Source organism: Triturus cristatus, chromosome 5_2 (assembly GCF_964204655.1).
Source record: "Triturus cristatus chromosome 5_2, aTriCri1.1, whole genome shotgun sequence".
Lineage (NCBI taxonomy): Eukaryota > Metazoa > Chordata > Amphibia > Caudata > Salamandridae > Triturus > Triturus cristatus.
Window position 1 is genome coordinate 650,683,645 of NC_140588.1, and position 23,512 is coordinate 650,707,156.

General features: G+C 42.6%; 1 pseudogene; it reads right to left on the minus strand.

The window, feature by feature from the left end:
• LOC146829116 (zygote arrest protein 1-like) overlaps positions 1-13,085 on the minus strand; it is a 40,079-nt pseudogene extending 26,994 nt beyond the window's left edge.
• Positions 13,086-23,512: the final 10,427 nt, after the last annotated feature.

The window sequence follows — 23,512 nt, forward strand, 5'->3', positions numbered from 1 at the left end:
AAATACCAAAATGGTAGTAAGTTTAGGATTTTGTCTAGTTCTGTGAATCGGGCCCGTCGTGTTTGGGATCAAACGCTTTGGAATACTACCCCCGCCACTTCTGGTGGCGGGGGTAGCATTCCACCCTTCTAGAGGGAGAGACATGTTCACACTGGTCTAACCCGGTAGGACTTTCTACAGCCCTGGCATCACAAAATGGATGCCTCTGCCACAGACACGGGTCTGGCCTCCTGCTGCTGACCGAAACTCCAGCAGGGGAGGCCTGGACAATATGTTTCCTGTCGAAGGCAGGTGTAACAACCTCCCCAGACAGGCAGATGTGTATTGGGGCTGGGCGAGAGCACTCTCTGGTGATTTGAAGTCCTGCACTGGGGGCACATTTGGTGTCCCTGTGCATAGTCCAGTTCAAACCGGTTGCAGGGGTGACCTGCCCCAGCTCTGGCATGAAACTGGACAAAGGAAATGGGTGTAACCACCCATCTTTCCAAACCCTCCCATAGGTGGGTCCCTAGAGTATGTCCAACCTTACTTACCCAAACTTAGTATAAGTATGGGAACCCAGTCCTTGAGACTTTAGATTACCCTGGATGAAACTCTGAAACATATATCCTGGACCTTTGATGTTCTACTTTGCTTAGAAGACTGAAGAAATCTCCCTTGGAGTCAAGGTGTGACTCCCTTGCTTGGCAGGCACCAAAGAAGCAACTGACCGGTCAGCAATTCTGAAGTTCCCGCCAGACGCCGACATTTCTGCATCCCCAGAGGTAGATTTCCAGACTTCCCCGAGGCTACCCTGAGTCCACAGCAAAGCTGAGGCCCGTGAGTATCGTGGGTGATGTGGAACCATGACCGCTGGACACCGTGAACATTTGCAGCAACACTATCTTCTGGGACTTCCTCGAAGTTGTGCTTTGGGCTTTGAGTAGCCCCAGCCTTGAGCACCTCCTGCATCGAAGATTGCTGGCCTCCTCTCCACAAGTGACCCGTGGGTCAGTTTCAATAGCGACCGCTCGAGGCTCATTCGCGATCGCTAGCCTGTTGGCTAGTAGGTCCCCACAAAGGCAACTCCTCTTCTGCTTGGGCTTTCCTGGTTGCTTCAGATGTACCCTGACTTACCCTTGCTGGGTGAGTCCCTCAGACCTTGCTGGTTTGCACCGCAGTCCTTTCTCTGAATTCCTCTGACTTGCCGTTGCCAAGGCTTGTTGGGTCCAATCTGGTTGCCGACACAGCAGCACTCGACACTTTGTGGGATAGCTCGAATCCAGCTCATGGACTTCGTCGATGCCTCCTAGACCTCGTGGCTGAAGAGTCAAGACATCCATCAACTCACCTGAAGCACCTGACATCTGTGGGCATTGGTCCATCCTGCCCTCGGTCACTAGCTAGTGACCCAGACTCTGTCCCCTCTACTTTCAGGTTCCTTCCATTCTAGATCCAGGTGTGGATCTCTTCGAACACTTCTCCTCTTCATGGCAGAAGCAGTTCTTCGCCAGCTTCCATTGTAATCAACGACACGACCCGACACCAAAAGACACCTAAGCACCCTGCTTCCCAGGGTGAGGTAACTCGAGTACTCCGGTGCTCCCGTGGGTGATAGCCCTAGAACTTCTTAAGTCCAAAAGGGTTTGGTCCTGACTCAATTCTAAGTGTCCCTAATCTTTAAATTTCCAACCGCGACATTGCCCAGAGAAGCTAACGGGAAACTGCGGTTGTGTTTACACACTGCACACAGTCCCAGTGGGTCCCCTGTGTCACTACCGTGGGTGGTTCCTTGGGGTCCCAGCGATTCTACAGGCTCTAGGCCTTGTGTCTAGTTCAGTTGTGGTTCTTATACCACTTTATTGGTATATGGTTTGGTACGCCCCTACGGCCCAAACGTGTATTTGTGCTATTACTGTTGATTGCTAACTTTTAAATTAAGTACTTAGAACTCCAGTCTCATAAAGAGACTAGAGGGGTGTTTTTATCCTAAATACATATATTTTGAATATATACCTGGTGTGGTTGTCCTTTCATTTGATCATTCAAGAGATTATAGACTGGTAAAACAAGCTACTTTACCTTCCTTCAAGACTTAGCCTGAAGGCTGCTCTCCATAGCTACCACTAGGATAGCTTTCAATAAAGGTTATCTTTAACCAATTCACCATAAGGGGTTGTTTGGGCTGATACAAGGTGCCCACTAGAACTGTGGACAGCATATATCAGGCCAATTTCTCACAACATTTGCAAGAGAGGTGCAGATAGAAGCAAGAGCAGTGCAGTAAGAAACAACAGAGGTGCAGAAGGAGGCACAAGGGGTACAGAAAGAGGCAAAGGAAGTGCAGAAAGAGGCAGGCGGGTGCAGAAAGAGGCAGGAGAAGTGCAGAAAGAAGCAAAAGAGGTGAATAAATAGGCAAGAGGGGTGCAGAAAGAGAAAACAGAGATGCAGAAAGAACCAAGAGATGTGCAGGAAAAGGGAAGAAGTGTGCAGAAAGTGGCACGAGGGGTGCAGAAACAAGCAAGAGAGGTGTAGAAAGAAGCATGAAAAGTGCAGTAAGAAGCAAGAGAAGTGCAGAAAGAAGCAACAGAGGTATAGAAATAGGCAATAGGGGTAAGGGAAGAGGCAAGAGAAGTGCAGACAGAAGCAAAAGAGGTGAATAAATAGGCAAGAGGGGTGCAGAAAGAGGAAACAGAGATGCAGAAAGAACCAAGAGACGTGCAGGAAAAGGTAAGAAGTGTGCAGAAAGAGGCACAAGGGGTGCAGAAACAAGCAAGAGAGGTGTAGAAAGAAGCATGAAAAGTGCAGTAAGAAGCAAGAGAAGTGCAGAAGGAAGTAACAGAGGTGTAGAAAGAGGCAAGAAATGTACAAAAAGAGGCAAAAGAGTTGCAGAAACAGGCAAAAGAAGTCCACAAAGAGGGAACAGGGGTGCACACAGAGGCAAGGCAGGTACACAAATAACCAACAGAGGTGCAGAAAGAGGAAGAGGAGTGCAATAAGAGGAAAGAGAAGTGCAGAAAAAAGCAAAAGAGGTGCAGAAAGAAGCAAGAGGGGTGCAGAAAGAGGCAAGAGAGGAGCAGAAAGAGGCAGGAGAGGTGCACACAGAGACACGAGGGGTGCAGACATTTGCAAGGGAGGTGCAGAAATTTGCAAGAGAGGTACAGAAAGAAGCAACAGAGGTGCAGAAAGAGGCAGGAGGGGTGCAGAAAAAAGCAAGAGAAGTGCAGGAAGAAGGAACAGAGGAGGAGAAAGACGCAAGAGGGGTGTGGAGGAAAGAGAGGTGCAGAAAGAGAGAAGAGGGGTGCAGAAAGAGGCAAGAGGGGTACAGAAATTTGCAAGACAGGTGCAGAAAGAAACAAGAGCAGATCAGAAACAACCAAGAGAGGTACAGAAAGAGGCAAGAGGGATGAAGAAAGAGGCAAGTGAAGTACAGAAAGAAGTAACAGAGGTGCTGAAAGAGACAAGAGAACTGTAGAAAGAGGCAAGAGAGTTGCAGAAACAGGCAATAGAGGTACATAAAGAGGGAAGAGAGGTGTAGAAAGAGGGAGGAAGGGTACAGAAAGAGGCAAGAGGGTGCAGAAAGAAGCAAGAGAAGTGCAGAAAAAAGCAAGAGAAGTGCAGAAAAAAGCAAAAGAAGCAACAGAGGTGCAGAAAGAGGCAAGATGGGTGCTGAAAGAGGAAGAGAAATGCAAAAAAAGAAGCACAAGAGGTGCAGGAGGCAAGAGAAGTGCAAAAAAAGGCAAGTGAGATGCAGAAAGAGGCAAGAGTGTGTTGTGGTTTCATGTGTATATTTCCTGCACCTTTTTCTCCTACTCTGTGTCCTGCTTCTATTTCTTCTTACTTATGTTGCTGGGCTGCGTCCCTGCATTCCATGGTGTCATAGCTTAGCAACAGAATGCTCCAGCTTCTTGAAGACTGCATCCTAGGCAGTTGGAGATGTAGTACTGTTAGGGCTGGTGGTCCTTTACTTGTACTCTGAAATAAATACTCTACAAATTCTCTACGTGCTCCATTGGACTTCTTTACACTAGCGACGAGGATGGGATTTGACGACCACAAGCCTCCCCTGTGAACCCACTACAGGTACAGAAAGAGGGAAGACCTGTGCAGAAAGAGAAAACAGGGGTGCAGAAAAAGCAAGACAGGTGCAGAAAGAAGCATGGGAAGTACAGAATGAAGCAACAGGAGTGCAGAAAGAGACGAGAAGTGCAGAAAGAAGCAACAGAGGTGCAGAAAGAGGCAAGAGAGTTGCAGAAACAGGCAAAAGAGGTCAAGAAAGAGGGAACAGGGGTGTGGAGAGAGGCAAGAGAGGTGCAGAAACAGATAAGAGGGATACAGAAAGAGGCAAGAGGGGTACAGAAATTTGCAAGTGAGGTGCAGAAGTAATGCAGGAGTAATGCAAAAGAACCAACAGAGGTACACAAAGAGGCAAGTGAGGTGCAGAAGGAGGCAAGAGAACTGCAGAAATAGGCAGGAGAGTCACAGAAACAGGCAAAAGGGGTGCAGAAAGAGGGAAAAGGGTTGCAGAAAAAAGAAAGATGGGTGCAGAAAAAGGCAAGAGGTGCAGAAAGAAGCAAGAGCAGTGCAGAAAGAACCAACAGAATTGCAGAAATAGGCAAGAGGGGTACATAAAGAGTCAAGTGAAGTACAGACTGAAGCAAAAGCGGTGCAAAAAGAACCAACAGACATGCAAAAAGAGGTAAGAGGGGTACAGAAAGAATTAGGAATGGTGCACAAAGAGGCAAGAGGGGTACAGAAAGAAGCAACAGAGGTGCAGAAATAAGCAAGAGAACTGCAGAAATAAGCACCAGAGGTGCACAAAGAGGCAAGAGGGGCACAGAAAGAGGCAGGAGAAGTGCAGAAAGAAACTACAGAGGTGCAGAAAGAGGCAAGAGAATTGTAGAAAGAGGCAAGAGAGGTGCAGAAACAGGCAGGAGAGGTGCAGAAAGAGGGAACAGGGGTGCAGAAAGAGGCAAGAGAGGGCAAAAAGAGGCAAGAGAGGTGCAGAAAGTGGAAGAGATGAGCAGAAAGAGGCAAAAGAAGTGCAGAAAAAAAGAAAGTTGCAGTAAGAAGCTACAGAAATGCAGAAAGTGGCAAGAGGGGCACAGAAAGAAGCAAGAGTGGTTTGCACACCATTAGTACCAATTTAAAACCCAGATTTTGTAATAAGTAACAGGTGATCATTCTAGGTTTGCAAAGGGCCTTCCACCACGTTGCAACACTTGTCGCTGCATTTTTGGTAACGTTTGAGCCGTTTGAGCTAGAAACAAGGCATTTTTTGTTGAAATCTTCAGATTAGGCAGCAGATGATGGATTATATGGCTAATGCAGAAAATGCATAATTGTGCAAAAGTCGGTGCAGCCAAACAGTCGCATAATTCCAGTGGCCCTGCTCATATCTCTTACTAGGTCAAGAAGTGCTCCTCAGTGATTCCTTCTTTCTTTTGTCTCATATAATTCATAATTTAGCTTTTATGGAAAAGAGGAAGACTAATCCTGAGGTTAGCACCCCACAACACAGACTACTATACCACATACTTACTCTCCATAACACATAATCCCACTCTACATAATTCCTATAAACTAAATACCACATACTTTCTATCCACATAATTTCACTGCACAACATACCACATAATTCTACTACACAGAGTACATCCTGTCTACTCCAAAAACCATTAGTAAAAACTTTTGGATTTACAATGCCCCATAGCTCTAACTTCTGCAAATGCGAGATCTATTACATGACAAATGCTTCTTTAACTGGTAGTCGCATTTGCAGAGTGATGGAGAAAGGGGGTTGGGCCTCCAACAAGCTCTCATGAATTCTGCTGCGTAGGACTTACAGGATGGCTTCTTGGCCCCCAAAGTCCCTCAGGAGTAAAGTGGATTTCATCACCCAACCAGTACTGTGCCAAGAGGAGCGTTTGCAGATTGGTGTAAAAAGGGGCGTGGCCTCTGACCACCTCTCAGCAATCCCACTGTGTGGGGCTTACTGGAGACACCTGGTGGGCTAGTTGGCCCCTTAGGACCCATAAGATGCTAGGGGACTTCATCCTCAACCCAAAAAGTGCCAGGAGGTGCATTTGCAGAGTGCTGCAGGGATGGGGCGGGGCCTCCGGCAAGATGTCGGCTTCTGTTTCCTTTTTCTTTTGTTAGAAGGGGGGCTGTGTGGCCCCCCTTCTCTTGACATATTTTGGGCCCTGGGGACCCCATCTCCCAGGGCCTGAGCATTTTTTTATTTTTAAAAAAGCGGGAAGGGGGCCACGTGGTCCCCCTTCCCTGGGCCACTATTGGCCCCAGGGACCCCATCCCTGGGGCCTGGCCTTGTTTTTTAAAATGTATCTTTGCTGGGAGGGGGCAGCGTGGCCTCCCTCCCCTGGGCCACTTCTGGGCCCTGGAACCCCATCCCTGGGGGCCTGGCCTTGTTTTTTTTTTATTTTGCCAGAAGGGTGGCCGCGTGGCCCCCCTCCCCTGGGCTACTTCTGGCCCCAGGGAACCCATCCCCTGGGGACTGGACAGCCTGGAATTTTTTGTGGAGGGGGGCCACATGGCCCCCCTCCTAAGGCCAATTATGGCCCCAGGGACCCCATCCCACGGGTTTGGCCTCCTGTTTTTATTTTTTAAATAAAAAATAAATTAATGGGGTCCCCGGGGCCAGAAGTGGCTCCCCTCCTGGGCAACTTCTGGCCCCGGGGACCCCACCCCTCGGGGCCAGCCCTCAAGTTGGGGACTGTGGGGGGAGCCCCAGTACCCCTACGGTCCCTGCTAGCTCCCCGCCTCCTGCGGGAGTCAGCTTTGCTTTTGAAAAAGGGGAGCTGCTCACATGCAGCTCCCCTTGTCCAAAAGCAATTCTGCTTTGCTTTGTTGAAGCGAGAGCAGGTTTCCTGCTCTCGCTTCAACTAGGCAAAGCAGTGTTTGCTTTGACATGGCCCTGCCATAGCAAATGGCTATTAAAGAAGAAAGCCCCCGGAGGTGGTGGTCCACGGTGCTTGGGGGAGCCTGCTTGAGGGAGCCTGCAAGGTCAATGAAGAAGGAAGCCCCGGGGAGGTGGCTGCCCCAGGGCTGCAGGGGTCCCTGCGGGCCTCTGCTACATAATTGAATATGGCCCCTGGGACCTGGCCCACACCGGGAATTATAGAAAATGGAGCTCATGCTCGGGAGAAGTTGCGAATCCTCCTCAGTGCTCAGATATCGATCTTTTTATTTTTTGAATGCCCCCGGAACTACTGAACGGATTTACACCATTTAAAAAAAAAGAGTGCTTTCTGAACCAAGAGCTACCTTTTTGCCAGATTTGGTGTAATTCCGTTCAGCAGTTCGGGCTGTAGACTGTTAACATAGGGATAACGCATTTTGGGACCCCCCTTTCTTTCTCGGCCCCCGCTTGACGAATCACCCCCAAACTTTCAAGACAGGAGCTGACCTGAGCTGGTTTTAGTTTTGAAAATTTAGCAAAGATTCGTCAAAAGGTGCTAAAGATATTGGCAAAAGAAAAAATACTTTTTGAATGGAACAAGGTCCTAACTATAACTACCTACTGGTGACCGCCAGTAGGTAACATATAGATATATAGATATATAGATGTATATATATCTTTAAGGTGCTGCGAACCTGACACTTAGTAGTCATCACTTTCTCATTTTTTGTGTTTATTGTGGGATCTTCCACCATCCCTCCTGTGCTTTGGAGGTCATTTATGGGGGCTCACCTGAAATCCATATCTTATTTTGACCACCTTCACCATGGCTGTCTGTGCCTCCTGTGCCACCTACATCTCTCCCCTGTGCCTTTCTGTTCCTCCAATTCTCTCCCTCATGACTTTGCTTCTCTCCCCTTGCCCTTGTATCACTTCCTGACTGTTTTTAACATGCTTTATCTTCATACTTTGAGAGGCATTCAGGACTTACGTGAAAATTAAGTGGTGAAATGGGTCCCTTTCACTGCATTGGATATCCCTCTATTATTTTCTGTCACTAGTGCTTTGTTGTAATATGTTTTAGCACACCGTTATTGAGTCCACAGTAGGTAATGGAAACAAATTAATCCTTCAGAAAGATGCTGATGGTAAATGGACTGTTTACTAGCTGTTTCAAACTTCTCTCTCTCTCTGTGCAGACTGTGTAATCCCATAGGAAAAACTATCTATGTTAATAGGCCACTCATGCCAGTTTGCTTAGAGGCACATGTTTTACCAATATTCTACAATTGGCATAAAGTCTGCATGTTGCACCAGTTGGCTGAAAATTCAATTAAACAAGGGTCAAACTAACTGTTCTACAATACGGTAAACCTCTTGGCAAATTGTAGCTAATATGATGTCATTTTTATCACATGGAGTACAACCCAGAGTGGTGATAATACTTCAAAACCTACAGTGAAATTACTAGATACATTCGAATTTTGTACTGAAGATCGATGGGGAAGGATGCAGAATGGAAATGATGATACATTGCAATATGGTTAATGAGCAAAAAGGCATGGGTGATATTTCTGCAGTATATGGCTCACCAGGAAACAATTCATTAGAAATTATGCTTCTGGACCTTACAGAGTAATAGAATAGTGGTGCCACACTTGTAATTATCTTTTAGATATGGGATAACTGAGACTAGGAATACATAACCTTCTCGCGTCCTCTCTTTATAATCCTCTAGTTGACTGTGAACTGTTCCAAATGTTTCTGATCGAAAAAAGAGGTTAAATGATTCAAAAGCACACTGGCTGATTGATACACACGATAGACAAAAACAAAAATATGCGCCTGCAGGATACATCCAATTGAGCATATTTTTATTTCCAGGAGTCCGCCTGGAAGATTTACTCCTACTCTCACGCAGGTGAAACTTAAACACTTATCACACTTATCAGTATGTATCTACTTTATAAGATGCATAAACAATACCCCGACACTTGCCATCATCATTTCATTTCTTATGAAGACGTTTCACCACATGGGTTTGATTTCCTTGGTTGCAAATCCCACTTGAGAGTTTGCCCTTAAATTGAATTCTTTGCACACCTAATGTGAAAGTAGTTGTGCAAATTACTTTATGAATCAGGTCCAGCTACTAGTCAGCCTTTGCCATGTTTGAGCCTTTCATCTTTTGTTCACCAAATACGTAATCTTCAACTGCTCTTGCCTCAATGTAGTATGGGTTAGCTGCTCAAAGCTAAGGTTTCGACTTGCAATGAGCACAAAACCTTCAATTGATAATAGCCAGCACTCAGGCTGCCCTTGGAGCAGATCCAATCGCAGTAGTTGAGTATCTGTCAAATCCAATCCTGCCTCGCTGCCCCACGTATGAATTGAATGGTAGATGAGAACCTATTTGAAGCGTAACACCGCTCAAGGTCTGTGGACCCCTAATATAACTCCAATCTATCAAATTGTTTGTGCATCATTTGTTCTGTGTCAATATCAAATAGAACACGTAGAACTTGAAGGAGAAAATTCTAAAAAGGTGTATGAGGCACAGAACAACACTGTCACTAGTTGTATGTTTCCCTGTTATACTTTGGAATTACAGAATGGAGCAAAAACGTGTTTGGTATTTTAAACGTGACAATACTCTGGAGACCCTGCTACATTCAAGATGGTGCAGCACATTATTTTGATGTTGATGTGGTCATTCTTCATTTAAGGAGGAGTGTGGCTCAATGGTTAGAGCGGCAGACCCTGAAGCAGAGTTCTGGCCAGGGACCAGGGTTCGATTCCCGCCTCGGCGGGGCTCGGGCTCAATTTCCTCGGACCTGTCTATTCTCGCCTCGGTGCCTATTCTAATCACGGGCCCCACGCTGCAACTCTGGGAAATAGCTTGCTTAGCCTCCACACTGGCCCCAACAGTGCTAAGGATGCCTCTCTTCACCCTGGGGGTGCCCAGGAGTGGACACTTCACAGGGAAAGCCAGGAGGGGTTCCACAGCGGTATGAGTATCAGCGCCAGGAAACTGCAAAGGCAACACCGCAAGGTGGCCGTCTGGTGACAGTGCGCTCGATAAGTACCTTGACATTTACATTTACGGTCTTAACTGTCCCCAGCTCTTGTCTATGTTAGGTTTCTTCCTCTGTCATACTTTCTAAAATACCACTGTGTGTTCCAAAATGTGCGTTCTTTGAGGTACCTACTGTATTACACAGTGTCATATTGGTGACATTTATGGAGGAGCACTTCCTCAACTTTATCTGAGCACACCACTTATAAATCAGAAATCTCAGTCTAACCACAGGAGAATTACTGAAAACGAGTGTGTGCCTGCCTCACTGCTCCCAAAGCGTACTGAGTAGAATTATATGTGATATCATTGTGCACAAGTGCATTTATTTGGAATGTGCAAGTATCATGCACACATCCTTGGTATATAATACTGGCCACAAATGGTAAAATACTGCTCAGCTCATAGCTGTTTATATGCTATTTGCTACTTATTGTGTGTGGTGGTGCCATTCCCTCATTTACTATATGAAAATGAATTATAATGGAAAGTGCAAATGTCTATGCAAAAATCACAAAAGTATATTCAATGAAAATTGTGTAGTGAGTAATCATACATAGGTGTTGCAAACATACAAATCAAGTAACGTAATGTCATAATAACATTGTTTTAGATATTACCATTGAAAGGCATGTTTTCATGTTGAACTGTTGTTTAGCACAAGGTGTTTTGTCTCTTCTACTGCAGATGCTGTAACTTTCCAGAAGACTTTGGTTAATTAGTGAATAGGGTTTTGTTATGTATTAGGCAACTGATAATGAGGCTCACACCAGGAAAGTGAGGAGATGGTAGGAAGTATGACTCACGGGAAGAATTGTCTGAACTGCAAGATGTGGAAAAGTATCTTTTCAAGGACTTGTTTCTGTGGCTTACTGTGATGATGTGAGAAACTAGGGAGTTTACCTGCTCCAAGGGTTTTTTAAAATCTTATTCGATGCTGAGAATGGGGAATGTGACAGCTGTTTCAACTTCTGCTTCAGTAAATTTATATTAGCATGTGTTCTTAGAGTTAGTTAGGAGGTCTCTCTCTCTCTCTCTTCCGAGGTCTGTTGTTCAGAGATTCTTAGGGTTACCTCTCTTCAACATAGATCGCCGTTTGAGCCTTTTCCTTTTCATAAGGTGCCTTTGAATTTATAGCTTAGACTACTTTCCAGTTTAAAATCTACTTTCTTACATAAGTGCAAAGGCTTTATGCTTATGCATACTCTTCTTTCATCAGAACTCTTTATTGGGTTTCTGAACTGCCAACCTTTTTTGTTAGCTTGATTATGAAATTGCTTTTCTAATCATTATTTAGGATAAGGGAAATAAATTTATAGAAAAGGTTTCCTGTACCATCTCTATTTTATTTGTAATCTTCACTAATTTGGTATTTTACCTTGCTTTTTAAATACTGATCAATGAATTATTTCAATTTGTAATAATGATGACTAATGTCTAATAATTACTGAATAAAACACATTGAATAGCATTAGAATTGTTAATAAAACCCTTGCATTCACATCAACTCTCTTATTTGATTATTGAAGAGCTCCAAACAAACTTCACTGTTAATGGTGTTAGATATTCATGATTGCTAATTTTAAATTCTCCTTGTTGTTGAACAGTCGGTACATATGACCAGTGGCGGGGTTATTTAATGATTATGCCCAAAGATTGAGATTCAAAGATCCCCGCACCATCATGTGAGATCTAACTACATACTTGTAAGTTATATTTAAGTGACAGCTGCACAAGCATGAGGTATAAATGTGTACATATCTGCTTTTCCATTTCACTTATTTCAAAGATGAAACAAAAATGCAACAAAAGTTTAAAATATAGGGGGCGTGGCCAATGGTGCATGGAGATGGCAGCATGAGAGCTGAGCTTCAGCACCTGATGCCCATGACAGATGGCATCCTGTGGACTTCGAGGCCCCCTTGCACTGCAGACCAAGATGGGGCTCCCCAGTGAGTCAAAGCAGCTGTGAAATAGCTGTGGCACCCTCTTCCTCACTCTCCTAAAGCTGTGTAGCTGACATAGACCTGGAAAGGCAACAGGCAAGATGGTGGGTGCCATGCATCCCAGATGGCAATTGGCCGGGCAGCCGGGGGTCTGGAGAAAGGGGCAAAAGTAGACTAGGGGGGTCGCAGCCTAGACTCCGCCCACCTGAGACCCTTGAACCCCAGCCAGCAGAAGGTGGGGATCACCAGACCGATGACAAAGTGCAGCTGATACAGGGAGGGCCCAAGCGGGCCCCACCCAACCCCCAGCAACACCTCAGGGGGAGAGTGAATGGGGGATCCCAACCTCTCCTGTAATGCTGGGCAGAAAACCTGATGGGGAGACAAGAAAGCCACACCCAATGACAGAGGGGGAGCTGAAATGAAGTTGATGAGCCAATAGAGTGAAGGAGGCACATGAGGGCTGCTCGTGCTTGAGGTGCAGTGGCAGTCCAACCTGAGAGGGGGTCTGGGCCTACCAGTGTGCCATTTAGTGTGGGATATTCACACAAACATGGGACTGCCATACCTCACCCAAGGCTCGAACCAAGGCACCTGCTAGAGGTGGCCCCCAGAAACATACGCAGACTTGTAAACTCCAGGAACACAACCAAGAGGACTGATACTACTGGACACCTAACTGTAGGGCCACAACAATGGTGCTGCCTAAAATAACCAAACTACTCCAGGGCATGGAGACACCACACATGCAGGGTGATAGACCCCCACTGGTGGTGGCACCTGAGATGCAGGACCTTCTGCTTCATACAGCCATCCTACGGGTGGCCATACATGATACAAAAACAGCCCTGGAACACAAAATTTATATGGGTGTCTAATTGGTTGCGGTGTTGTGAGCTGACTTAAAATGTAGGCAGGGATGGTGACTGAAGCAAAGTCGATGTAGGTGTGGGCTTAGCCAGACCTCCTTGATGATGCCACTTGCAAACAGGCCCTGGAAAAAGAGATACACACACTGCAAGGTAAATGGATGACACAAAAGGAAGTTCATGGAGCAAAAGTATTCGACTGATGGGCCTCTCATAAGGGGCAGAAGGCCCCGGCATGGAGATCTTACCAGAGGAATGGCTCGAGTCTGTGGTACTAGAAGGGAAAGAATCCCCATGGTTTACGGTGGAACAAGTGCATAGAGTGTCACGGTGCAATGGTGATGCAACTACTTAACTTTCATGAATATAGATGCAATACTATAGAGGGTGATGTTTTATGGCCCCTTGTGAGTTGAAGGGAATGAGGTACACATCTACCCAGATTACACCACAATGGTTCAGAAACAACACGAAACATTAATCGGAGTCAAGGCCCATCTGCACAAGTTATGTTATGTGTGGTTATGGAATTTTTTGAGCGCAGCGGTTACCCAGAGGTGTCCTGGCGCTAGTTACTTATCCTTTTGGCAGAGCCGCAGATGTAAGATGACATATCAAAAAGCCAGGTCTCCAGACCCCTCTTAAAGACTAGAAGATCAGTGGCATTTCTCAGGTGAAATGGGAGGTCATTCCAGGCTTTGGCTGCCCCGAGGATGAAGCTTCGGCCTCTCCAAGTCGACTTTTTTATAATTGGAACTGTAACCAACCTGGCACCAAGGGAACAAAGATTTATTTTTGTTATATACCAATTAAATTGTTTTCGTAGGTACTCGAGTTCTATTCCTTGAAGTGCCAAAAATACGGTGCAAAAAGATTTAAAACGGACCCGATTCCATACCGGGAGCCAGTGCAATTTTTTGCTTCCATTGGAAATTGAATCAAACTTGGGCATGCCCGTAAGTAACCTGGCTGATGCGTTTTGCAGCCTTTGGAGCTTATTCATAAGACGTTCCTGAAGGTTCAAATATAAACCGTTACAATAATCCAGTCTGGATAAGACTAGCACGGTAACCACTGTTTGCCGACTGTCAGATGGTAGAAATGCTAGTATTTTTTTCACAGTTTTAAAGTATATATGATGTAGAAGATGAGACTGCATTGACTTGATCGCTAAAGGTCAATCTATTATCCACAATTACTCCCAGGTTTCTCACTCTTGTCAAAGGAGTAGGAAGACAGCCCATGGAAGATGGCCACCAGTTTGGGTTCCAGAAATTGGCGTCATTTCCAAACAATATCACCTCCGTCTTGCCTGAATTAAGCTTTAGGCAATTATCTGCCATCCAGCTGCCAACCGATAACATACACTCCTAGAAACGTTTCTCAAGACCCCTCTCCTGACCTGGAAGCGTAAGAGGTGAGACCAAAGCCAAATGCACTGATGATCGGAGCCAATGATGAAACATATACATTAAATAGTATTAAGCTCAACGATGACCCCTGCGGAACTCCACATCATATGCCCTTCTATTCCAGGAAAGCTCAGAAAAATTGAGAAAGGCTTATCTCACTTCTTCGAGGCCACACTGGATGTTATAGGGGTGGCTGGAAAGACAGGCCTACCCCCTGCCAGAGGAGAGGGAGACACGCTTGGTGGAGGGATGAGAAGAGTGCAAGAGACAACACAGACCTCGGAAACATACCATGGGGGCACCACCAAAAAGCAAGCCAAAACAGTGCGAGAGAATTTAGTGGTGGAGATCCAGAGAGATCACTCCTTGGACAATAATAACTGGTGGAAATACCTTGACCAATAACAGGAGACCACAGATGAGGAGGACACACAAATGGAAGACCAGGAAGATGGTCAAGCACCATCTAGGGTCAAACTAATGAGAGTAGATTTAATCACATGAAATGATGCTATTCAAAAGTGGAACTGTGTGCAGGAAAACCTGATAACCTAGGTACCATTCAATTGTGGGCCCCTAACATTTCAGAGACATGAAACAGAGTATGAACTAGGCAGCAATGAGGCAGAAATTATATATGTTGAGGGACATACCGTGAATTGGGGAGGTGCTCAGTTCAAAGACCACAACATGCTAGGCTACGGTGGGATGGGAGTGGGGGACCATTGTGTACACAATACACATATCACAGGACTCAAATGGGAAACGCCTGACTTAGGGGGAGGGCTGAGAGGTGGAAAGGGGAATAGAAGCTAAATATATGACGACCCATACGCTACTAACATGGAATGTTACTGGCCTGGGAAGTAAAAATTAGGAGAGGACTAGCAATGAGAGCACTCAATAGACATGCAACAGACATTTTCTTCACCCTAGAAACACGGATGAAGGGCACCAAGCGAGAAGCACTGAACAGGGGGTAGTATGCTGTGGTAAGCCAAGTTGGCTACACTATGGGTTCCAGAGGGTAGCCATCCTGATAAGGAAAGTGGTGCCCTTCCATGTCACCAGAACAAGAGTAGAAAACATGGGCCACTACACAGTTACATTGGGAGAGTTGGCAGGGGAAAAGATTGTTCTGGTAAAGGTTTATGCCCCAGCCTGCAAGTAAAAACATTGACCAAGTTGGGCAGCATGATCATGGAATTGCCTCATGCACCTACGATCCTAGGAGGGGATTTAACCTTACACTGGATTCTGAACTTGACAGCACCATAGCCAGATGGGTAAGTCTACCTATAGCTGGAAAGCTGTACTTGTTCACGCAAGTGCAAGCAATGTGCATGCAGGATATCTGGAAGATACTACATGGACAGCTGAAGGGGTCCTCATACTACTTCGAGGCACACAACAACCTCTCCTGCATTGACTATTTATTCACGCTGCAGGCAACCATATACAGATTAACTGAGATGGAATACATGGCATGAGTGATGTCGGACCACTCCCCCCTCAGCATATAGCATACATCTAGACATCCGGAAGCCCAAAGGGAAGGGGGAATAGAGAATGGCCACATGCCGCCTCAACCCAAAACAGGTGGAACATTTGTGGGAGGCCATGAAACATTACTTTGAAAACAACAGAAATACAGGGAGGAAGGCAGTCACACTATGGGAGGCCTCTAAAGCCTCAACATGCGGAGTGATAATATCAGCAGAGATAGGGTAAATATGGAAAATGATGGCACAATGTACCAAAATTAAGGAGGAGCTTCTAGAACTAGAGAAAGATTATCTCTCACAACCCTCAGTGGCATGGAAGAAACGCCTCACACTGAAATAGGTATCATTTAGAATTCTGGTCATGGAGATGGTCAAACGTTCCTACATAGCACAATAACAATGCATTTATGAGGCAGGGGACAAAGCAGGCAAAATATTAGCACCAGAGAAAGGAACCACTTCCCATTGCTAATAGCCCCGGATGGTACACCAACCCGAGGCAGTGAGGCAATAGTTGATGCTATGCAAGTCTTTTTTCAAACTTCTACTCAGCAAAATCCATTTAGACAAAGAGGGCCATGAGGGAATTCATTCATGAATGCCCTTGCAGGACACTTGTGGGACACACAGACGAGAAGGGGATCTAATACAGGAGGAGATCCAACTGCCCTCACACAATTGTGCTCAGGGAAAAACCTGGGCCCCAATGAACTCTCTGTGGAATTTCCTATGAGAATGGCCAGTGAGATTGTGGTAATACTTTTTAGCATGTTCACGGAGGACCTCCAGAAGGGCACTTTGTCAAATGATGTGGAAATGGCAACAATCGTACCCATACCCAAGGTAGGGAAGCCTAGAGAATGCTGGGAATCCTAGAGGTCAATGTCGCTCCTCAATGCAGAAATGAAGATCCTAGCAGAGGTCATGGCGAATTGTAATTCTGTACTTAGTACACTTGGACCAGAATGGCTACATGGTCTGGGGTTGGAGATAAGAACCACGATGGGAGGAGAAGATCTCGCTTTATGTAGATGATGGCCTGCTGTTCGGGTGGGTAAGATATTTAAAATGTATAGGAAATATTCAGGATTAACCACTGTCCAGCATAGATTTTATTTGGCCAGGTTCCATTTTAATATGGCTCACTGTTTTGGTTTCTTTTCCTAAAGGTGCATGCAGAGACTCAGATCATTTGACCCTTAGACTCAGAATCATTTCAATTTATGTTACATTTCTTTATGTTCCCTAAGCATATGTGATACCCAGGAAGTTGTTTCTTATTATAAGGAAAGGTAGACCTGCCAGTGTAAGATTGAGAATCATGGTGGGCAAATTAATTTATGATATGATGAACTGGTAACATGAACTGTTGTATCCTTTTATTATTGATCTGATTTTTGTTTGTAATGTGTTTCTTTTTTTAATAAAAAATGTTATGACTCCAACAAAAAAGTTGGAAATATCCTCAAATCTGTTGAAATGTTGAAATAGACTAAAAATGCCACTTTAAATTTCAAGCATCACATATAAACGTTAGCTTTGTTTATCTTGCAGCTTCCTGCTCCTGACTGCCTGCCTTCTACTACTCTCACTCTCTCTGTGAGTTTGATTTTTTGATATATTACTAGAACTGTTGTTATATTTTGAGTGTGACAAGTATTACGATGGACATTTATTTACACACGCATCAACTAAACAATACAAAGATGCAACATTTAATTTTATATCATACGATATCATACAACTGTCTTATTCATAGACAGGTTGGTCACAATGGCCTATGACTGTGTGTGGTAGGAGAACGTACTTGGTTACTTTTACACTAGTGTGGTGTAGTCAAGAGTTAATTTAAGTTTAGTGAGTTATAAAATCGAATTATATTTCCTATTACAACCTTATGCCCTTGTGTATATGAATGCACAGATTTTAATTAATCTTTGTCAGAACATAATCTCATTATAAAAAAGTGAATTGTTCGTTATAGGTGTTTAAATGGCCAAGAGTGTTGAAAATCGGAAACAGTATGTCATAAGGTGACGGTCTAACGAACTGCATCATTTAAATGTTTGAATTTATTGATTTACATGATTATCCACAGTACGTTGCTGTTGATGAGTATCAGGCAAATGCATGATGTTCAAATTACTTTCTGGAATCTCTTGGTGGGAAAAAAACAAGTATTTGTTTAAAAAATAGCCACTTCTAGAAAGCAAATGGCGCATAGGCTTAATTATTTCTTCTACCTCAATTCTTATAACTTGAAAGGTGTTTTAACGGTGCATTCACTGTTGGCTATGGTTTCTTCTACTGATTAAGGTATCACAATTATTCTGTCACTGTCCAACTGTGGTTACGTACTCAACAGAATAAATGGAAAATAGCTCAAGTACATTTTGCATTACCAGTGGTATCAAGTTCCAAACACTCAAATCTGTCATCTGAAATATGAAGACACTATTTGGTGCTAATGGTCTTTTAGTGGTTTTGTGAATTGCATACGACTTCCTGCACAAGAGATGTGTATGTTCAAGACAGGTTTTTTTTTAATGGTTTTAAAAAGACAATGGCCCCAATGTATTGAGAGATAGGTTGCAAACATTTGTCACAAATTGTGCACTGATTTTTTGTGACCAGTTTCTGATTTTGAGAGAGCCCTATATACTAACAAGTCTTAAACCGATATGTCCAATTTCAGGAAGGGTGACAGAACCTCTTGCCTAATGTATGAATTAGCAGGCTGCTATTAGTGAACCTCTGAGATTGGCTAAAACAAAGGAATTTTGGCCTGCAAGGACTGGCAAACCACAATCTCTGCGTATGTAATCCTGAGCAAGAGGTTTTTTTTTTTAAAGCAGCCCATTTCCCTTAACGGAATCCGAACTGTTTGGAGAAAAAAATGTTTATCACCTGGCAGGACTCACAAATTAGGCGGTGTCCCTTCCACCTTGTGAATCAGTTGGAGGTATCAGGTGCCGATCAATGGGGTGTGACTACAATTCCATTTGCATAAAATTCATACACACCACTGCAACTTACAATTAGAAGGGGGATGAACCTTTCACACCACCTCTTAATTGTGATTTGAAATGGATCGATAAAGCCATTTTGTGAGTCAGAAAGGCTTTTCTGACAAGCAAAATGGGCTTAGAACACAAACCCTATAATTGTGTTAATTATAGAGATTGCAATCGCAAAATAATTTTGAAGTTAGAACTCCATGACTTACATTAGCACAGCACAAATAATAGTATTAAATGTAAATGACAGGAACTACAAACAGATATTTCGACACCTTGACCATGATATAGTTCAGCTGCATGTATTTAATTGCTTTTTCAAGTAGACCCTATTAATAAAGTTTCGTTAGGGAGGAGGCTCAACATTTTATCAAGAAACATCTTAGAAGTGTTGTGAAAGGTGAAATTGTGTAAAGACAGCTTAGGGCTAGACATTGTATGCATAGAAATCACATCCCAGTCGAATGACATGACACATTAAAATGACACTTTTAGTTAGGCTTATTTCAAGAAATAAATGATCCTGAAATAAAGTTTGCCTTGGCACATGCTAATGCTGATGATGCAAATTATTTGGTGAAGTCTCTCCATAGATAACAGCTACATAGACTTTATGAACAAAGAGAAGATTATTCTGTGTAAATGTCCTGTTTGATGAAAGAGAAGAATTACTTCAAAACATTCTTTAATCACTAAGTCACCATCAAAACATTCTTCAATCACTTCGTCATCATGGTATGTTAAACTTGCATGGCATGAACTTGGGGTGATGCTCCCTTTTGGTTTCATGGTATGTTTTGATCGATGATGCCAATAAACATATTAGCTCATCTGGGATACACAGAGCAAATTGGAAAAAAATATTAATAAACAAGAGGAGTCAAGATGCAACTATTTATGGCAGAAACCAGGTGCTTTGATATCGTCCTAATCAGATTCATAGAGGACTGTTTTTTATCCATATGGGCCTTTTTAACGAAATATTTTTAGCAATTTCTAAAAGAATGTAGTAGTAGAATAATGAAAAAGTAATATTAATAATTATTATGATAATATTAGTACGCATTTAACATTAAAAAGTCTATTCTCTGTTCTATAGACAATCCTGTATTATTTATCTGAAAATCCCAATCATGGCATCTTCGATATTCTACTTGAGAATGGCAAACTTAAGCAATATTATCCAAGGGGGAAGACAATCTCTGGTAATTATTAACTGTGGTGGAGTGAAAGGGACTGATGGGAAGCCTGTATTTGTGGTAATAAATAGCAAATAGATTTTAGTCACAATATAATTGATTTGTAGAAGGTGTCATATTCATTTCAAGAGTTTTGACAATTTTAAACTGTGCAAAAAGAGAAAAAAGTTTTCTCTCATGGTTTTATCATGGAAGTGAATGTAGGTGCCCAGGAACTTTTTTAACGCAGACCCAATGCAAAGTTTACTGGTGGGATATACAATCCTATGCAAATGATTTCTGTTGAATTGTAAACCAAAGTAATAGAATACGGCACAATGGGCAGCCTTGCTTTAAGGTGCTTCAAGGGGGCATTGCATGCATGGTACATGGGCATTTCCTTTCAATCACCCATGGGTTTTACCACAAGCCCCTATCAATAAAGAATCAAAGTGAGGGACTTGCACCAAAATCTCGTGCCTCACTCCGGCAGGTGTAACAAGAAGAAATGTTTTAATTTCTCCTGTTTTATCCTCTTTGCTCATGTGATGCATTCCACAGCACACATAGAAAGAGTAACATGCCTTAAATTATAGTTTTGTATAGGAACAAATCACTTCCTGTACAAAAAACTATGCTGTCAACAGAGCAGACACACTCACAGCAGGGTGCAAGGGTGCCTGCAATGGTGGATGGCTGCCAAAAGTGTGCCAGCACAGGGAGAGAGCAGAACTGCAGCACTTCTTAGTAAATATGATGTAGTTATGCTTCTCCTGTTCATGCAACACAGTGCAGTAACCTTACTTGCTTGCTGTGTTGTGTTGAATAACTTCTTTTTATATGTTGTCCTAAAGCTTTCTTAATCCTCAATTTAAATAGTTACAGAAGTATAAGACTTTGTTGTGGAGGACGGTATGTAAAAGGAATAGGTTTGTGCTCCATTGGGCAGTGAGAGAACATGAATTAATTTTTATTTGGAAATGTATATGGTTTTCTTTTTAGTTAGTCCCACTTCCTCTTCTCAGTACTTTACATCTACTTGCATGAAGAGAAATTGCTTCAAAACATTTTAATATCTGGAGTTAAAATTGGAAATGATAAACCACACTTTAATATGTATATATTATTGCCTATTATAATTGTGCTCTGTATAATTTGTAAATAATGCTATTCAAGATTAATTCATTAAAGCATAGGTTTAAATTAGCAGCATTGCAAATTAGATAGTGAAATGAGGCTAATATAAAACATGGATAAAACTACAATGTACTACTTGATTTTCACACATTCATGACAATTAAAATATGTAACCCAAGCTCATGGAAAAGAATGTTTTCTGGAACAAGTTTATTCAAGAAATCTGTGGCAGCAGAGACAAGAAACATTTTCATGTATATTATCAGCCTTCTGCACAGGAAAGTGATGGATTTTAAAACGGTCTTTTTCAGCCGTTTGTCTCTCACTGAAGGTACATTATGTGAACTAGGTGAACAATTTAGTACTTTATTAGAACCCTGTGGTGTTCAAGGGCAGCTGTTATGGGAAGAAGGTGTAGTGATACGTGTGTTGAAACTGAAATTAGGCTTGTCTCAAGTACTAAAGTTAACTCTCCTGGGTAGAACCAACTAGGGACAAATCAAAATGCATCATATTTGACAGTGCAGTGCTGTCTCATTTGAAATACTCCATTGTCCCCTGTATGTTGTGGCCAGAAAATGATTGTGTCATTTTCCAGTAACTTTGCCAGTCATGTAATTTTGAGTGGGTGTTCATAAACATATATTCCAATGAGTAAATAGTTGAAATTATTCTCATTAGATGTGGTAACCATTCTCCCAAAATGTCTAATTTTATAAAAAGTTACATCATGTAATGAAACTCTGTATGATGCTCCATTACCAAATATTCCGTGCATCAGCAAGACCTTTACAAAGAAACTTTAAGAAGGCAATAGTTATAATTATTTCAGAATTATAGTTAGCATAGTCTTCTACAAGAAGTGTACCCTATCTACTATTGCGCCCGTTGTAATTACATCTTCTCATAGCGTTGATATAAAACCATACTCAAATACAGGTTCTTTTGAAATTGCATGAGTCATTCAAATAGTTTCCCACATTTCTCTCCACTAAAAAATTTACTTTAATACTTTGTATGTATCATTTTGATGTATCAAAGTGACATCAGTCCCTTTCCATCTGATACTAAATTGATTTTTTCACAATTGCAATTACTCATTATTTACTGGCACTTCTTGTACTGGTCAGCTTAGATCCTATATAACTTACAAATGGGATGCACATTGGGTTAATAGAAAAACAACCACATCTTACAATGATGTGGTAACACTACAAAGATCCTACTAGCAAAACTAACACTATTGTTTCTCACAATCACAAAGAAAAACAAGCCCATTATGAAGCCGCCATATATAATAGGGACCAAGTACACAGCATAGACTTCATGAATATGGGATTATCTTGGTGAATGTTTCTCTCAATGTCTGAGCAAGCATAGACAGAAAGATTCAGATTACTTTGAAGAAAATGATGTCCATCCACGATTTGGAAGAGCCCACTCATGTACTACCCTGTAACTGAGAAGAGGCCAAACGTATATTGGATGTAGTGCTTGGATTCTGAAAAGTGCTCTGTATAATTGAAAGAAAAGAAGGGCTCTACATAAACATTTGTAATTTAACAGGCAACCTATATTAAGAGGCAAATGTTTGAGGAGGTGTGAGTTTAAAAACTGTATTGTAAAATAGTTTTACAATACATACTACATTGAAATGTAATTCAAAACTTTGCAGCTGTTGTGTTCACATGATGCAACAATAATTTACCCAGCAATTCCTCAGTGCTGTGTTTATAATGTCGTTGTCTGGGGAAGTTGACATTATGTTGGAAGGAGCATGAAAAGTGTTTCCAATAATGCTATTTTGTCTGTCATTCATAATGACATATTTCTTTACAAATATTGTTAACAGCACAATTTCATATTATGTTGAAATTTGCCCTACAATATTTGTTAGGTTGAAAATCAAGGTGATTTACATTTTCTGTATCTTTGGGTATGTCTGAAATGATCCAGTCAATGAAAATGCTAATTAGTGATGGATCAACTTTTTGAAGTGGCGGCACCCCAAATGCAATGCTGGTGTTCTGTGTATACATGCAAAGGAGTCATGTTCTGGCATAATGGCGAAATTTTTGGCACATAAGTGTAATATGTTAAAACAATAATTCATTGCTAAAATGTTCTTCATAAATTGAGACACAATAGTTTACTGTTAGCAAACAGTACTACTAAATAGGTTAAATCTTAATTACTCTTGTCAAACAGCCCATATTGTGATGGAGTCACCAAATTCAAGATGACTGCTCAATACTTATTACTTGGCAGCATTGGTAGACCCCTGTAAATGAAACTGTACTTCATTGCAAGGCAATGATCTTGTCCCCTTAATTTTTGTTAGGACGAGATAATTATTGGCCACATGAAAAGGTTTGAAAGACTGCAAAAGATAATGTCATATTTAAAATCATTCATAAATGTAGTTTTGATTTACTGTGATATCATGTGTTCTCATTGTACTATAGATATTCTAA